This window comes from Saccopteryx leptura, chromosome X (genome assembly GCF_036850995.1).
Source record: "Saccopteryx leptura isolate mSacLep1 chromosome X, mSacLep1_pri_phased_curated, whole genome shotgun sequence".
In the NCBI taxonomy this organism is placed as follows: domain Eukaryota; kingdom Metazoa; phylum Chordata; class Mammalia; order Chiroptera; family Emballonuridae; genus Saccopteryx; species Saccopteryx leptura.
The window spans coordinates 11,075,041-11,079,443 of NC_089516.1; the positions used below are offsets into that span (position 1 = coordinate 11,075,041).

Sequence of the window (4,403 nt, forward strand, 5' to 3'; positions counted from 1 at the left end):
CTGGACGTCAGGATTTTTCAAAGCCACCCACAAGGATCTAATGTGTAGCTGGGTCTGAGAACAGAGGCAGCCAGCCAGACTCTCTCCTCTAGCAAGCTGGGCTAGCCCCACTCTTCTAATCCAGAGCTTCTCTAAGGTGTGTCAATCAGCTGAAGACCTGACTAAAATGCAGATTCTGGTTCAGTGGGTTTGGGGTGGAGTGAGGAGACCGGAGATTTAGCATTTCTTACCAGCTCCCGGAGTACTGATACTGCTGGTTCATGGACCATACTTAGAGTAGTAAGGATTTTGAGCTAAGTATGGTCCTTAGACCAGAAGTCTCCACATACTCTGCTAGTGGAGATGCAAACTTCAGGGCCCCACCCCAGGCTTACTAAATCAAAACCTCCATTTTAATGCATATGCACATTTGAGAAATGCTGTTCAAATCCTGAACTGCCTGCAGGTGTTGGGATTGGTTCTAGGTTTGCCAAGGTACTGTTTACCCTGGGTCCTTAGGAACTTCAAAGTGGCCTCCAAGCTGGAGCTGCAAGAAGCCTCATTGACTCCATTTGTATGTAAATATTAAAGGTTTCGCTGCTGACTGTCTTGGAAAACAGAGCAGGAAGTCCTGCTCTAACCAAGCCCCCTTCCCTCACATCCCCAGCAAGCCTTTGCTCAAACTGCTTCTCCCACCTTGCCTAATTTCTGCAGGTCAAACTCGTGTCTTAATTCCTCCTCAGTGGAACAATTTCCATTTCTATGTACCACTTCAAACCAACAGACTTTTTTTTCATGTAACAAACACAGAATAGCATTTCCTAAGCCCTTAACAATATTAATTCATTTAATCCCCAATTTAGAGGTCAGAAAAACTGGGAGAATGAGGCACAGAGCACTGGGATACATTGCTCAAGGTCACACAGCTAATAAATGGTAGCGTCAAGATTGAAACCAAAGTAATTTGGCTTCAGAATCACTCCGGTGCACCACAATGCTAAGCTTCTTCTCACTGGTGTGAGACTTAGAATTTGTAAATAATGCAGTGTTAACAATGAAAGAAAGTGTATGAGTTTTCCATGGCTGTCAAATATATATATATATATATATATATATATATATATATATATATATATATATATATATATATATATATATATATTATAAGCTGGGTGGCTTAAAACAACAGAAATTTATTCTTTCACACTTCTGGAGGCCAGATGCCCAAATTCACATTGCCCTTATGAAGAGAGGCCTCTCCCTGGCTCCCGGTGGTAGACAGCAAACTGGGGTGTTTTGTGGCTTGTAGATGCTTCACCCCAATCTTTGCCTCCATCATCACATGGCTTCTTTTCCATGTGTCTTACAGTTTGCTCTCCTCTCTTTATAAGGACACCAGTCATTGCATTAGGATTCACCCTAAGCCAGTATGGCTATACCTTAACTCAGGGGTCCCCAAACTTTTTATACAGGTGGCCAGTTCACTGTCCCTCAGACCATTGGAGGGCCAGACTATAAAAAAAAAAAACTATGAACAAATCCCTATGCATACTGCACATATTTTATTTTAAAGTAAAAAAACAAAACGGGAACAAATACAATATTTAAAATAAAGAACAAGTAAATTTAAATCAACAAACTGACCAGTATTTCAATGGGAACTATGGGCCTGCTTTTGGCTAATGAGATGGTCAATGTCTGATTCCATATTTGTCACTCGTAGCCGTAACAAGTGATATGATGCAATTCTGGAGCCATGACACGTGCGTCCCGCGTCACCAGAAGTAGTACTGTATGTGAGCCACGCTGTGCTTTGTGGCACCGCCACATACAGTACTCCAGGAGCACAGGATACAGATGCATCCTGTGCTCCTCTCACTGACCACCAATGAAAGAGGTACCCCTTCCGGAAGTGCGGCAGGGGTCAAATAAATGGCCTTAGGGGGCCACATGCGGCCCGCAAGCCGTAGTTTGGGGACCCCTGCCTTAACTAATTATACCTGCAAAGATCCTATCTCCAAATAAGATTACATTCTAAGATTCCAGTTACACATAAATTTAGAGTGGGGGAAATTGTTCAAACCAGTACAAAAGAGCACAGAGATTGTTTCAGGGCAGAAAGTATCTTTTCAAAATGCTCGGTTACTTAGTGTCAAAGTGTTGCCGAGTCAATGGGACCCATGGCCGGCACCCTGCAGATTAAGCTGAGGAGCGATGCATGGAGTAGCTATAAATTTTGGTCAACAGACTGCAAGTTTTTAGCTCCAAAATGATATCAGTTTCCAATTCTATCCATTGTTCAACTTCTGATAGTGCCTGCAGGTTCTCCGCAAACCAAACCACTCAGATTGATTTTACGTGTACAACAGGTATAATAACACTGTCGTTTTCGGAGATTCTGGAGGTGGCAGGTGCAAAGGTGAAATGTTCACCATTCAGGTGCTCTGCATTATCTAGGCCAGCATATAATGGCAAGGCAGTCTATGGTACACTGTGGTGGAGATCTTTTGGGATAACTACTTGGAATTCAGAGCTTCTCCATCAAAGATACAAGCCTTCTCTATGATACTGTACAAAGGAATCTTGTCACCACCACTCCAGGGTCACAGATTGGATATTCTGAAGCAACGTGCCAAGGAAAGTTCCAACACCAGCAAAAGAACCAATGATGGCAGTATTCCCACGCTGCGTACCTCACTACATAAATGCAGAAATCTTAGATGGGGAGGTAAGTCCTGTCATTGTTTCAGACACTTGGGAAGAAGTGTGAGTTTTGGATGAGTCAGTATTCGAGCACTTGGGTACTGGAATAAAAGTAGAAGCTACAAATACTGACCAAATAAGTAGAAATATAGGACCTGCAAGTGACAAAAAGGTGATAGAGTTGGGAGGAAATGACCTTGAGGTCTCTACATCATTAAGTAATGACATTGATGGAGAAGTTGCTTCTGAGGATGTGGTTGTGTAACTGGGTGCAAGACTCTCCGAACAAGAGATAGTTCTGCTGGGCATGGAGGAAAGCTTAGTATTCTAAATGAACCCATTATCTATTCATTCCTATAATCACTGCCAGCTGTAAAGAAGAAAAAAAATGAAGAAATAGATGTCCATCATTGCCAAAGAACAATTTCAGCTCTGGTGGTTAGAGCAAAAGATGTATAAGGAAAGGAGGAAAAACCCAAACTTCATGATCCCTGCAGTGCAGCAGAATTCTTGTATTTACCTCACAGTTCTGAGAGCTTCTCAAGCACAGGAAAACAATCAGATGGCTTTTTGGAACAGAGACCAGATAAAGAAACTATGGAAGACTGACAGAATCTCTTGCAACCATGTAGCATATGAGAGAAGAGATGCTGAGATGGGAGTATTATTCATGGAAGAACATGCTTCCCTGTCACGGGTTTCCACTGCACCAGAAGATTGAAGAAGCCTGGGGCTTCACGCTCTCTTTGCAAGAAGATTCAGCTGGTTATTAAGGTTTTTATGGCCTAGCTGAATTCGCGAGTTGCAGAAAAATGATGACTAGGGCCAGGTCAGAGAGAAAATTGTCAGTCCTGATCATCTCCACTCAGTATGACCCACTGTGTCCATTCATTGATTCATGCACACGTCTGTGTGCCAGGGCAGCTTGCCTCCTAAATTCATGTGGAATTCAAGAGCAATTCTTTAAAACTAGATTATTAATTTGAGGACCCCATTTGCATGAAAAGCTCCTTTAATCACTACATTCGTCATCTAAGAAAAGAGGTTCTGAGAGGAGCAATTACAAAGACAAAACGGAAAATACATCCACTCACCAAATTATGTGAAGATGAACCTTTTCCTAGATAATTTTATTCCCCACCCTTCTCTTCTATTATGTTAGAGAATGTTCTTAGGAATAAAAAGCCAAGGTGATTATGAGAAAAACACTAATGCTTACAATAAAAAAAAACACATAATTAAATGATGTGTATGAATCAGTTTACCTTATAGTTAAGCTGCATGGTTCTAAAAACCAAAAGCAGAAGTAAGAATCTTGAAAAGAGAGGTTTTACTAATGTATGCCCAGAACATTGGTTGTTAAACATTTTTGCTAACATATCCCTAAAAATTTTGAGGAACTGTACATTCTTTTCCACATTTCAAACACTGAGGTATAATTAATGTAAAATAGAATTCACACATCTTAGGTTTCCTTTCCTATAAGTTATAGAAACTTGAGTACCTACAACCCCAAAAAAAGCTAGAGAACATTTCCATCCCCTCAAACCAGTCCTTTAGGGCTTTTCAGGTAATCCTCCATTCCCCTACTCTCACCCTACATTAGTTTTCCTTGGGCCCATTTTTTATTTGATATCCAAATTTTTTAAATACATTTAATTACTTACCAAGAAAAACATGATTAAAGTTTTCCACAGTTCCTCAATGTGGAATGATTCAAA

At 40.9% G+C, this 4,403-nt stretch overlaps 1 pseudogene; it reads left to right on the plus strand.

The window, feature by feature from the left end:
• Nucleotides 1-2,248: 2,248 nt before the first annotated feature.
• LOC136386100 (protein Mdm4 pseudogene) lies at nucleotides 2,249-3,471 on the plus strand (annotated as a pseudogene).
• Nucleotides 3,472-4,403: the final 932 nt, after the last annotated feature.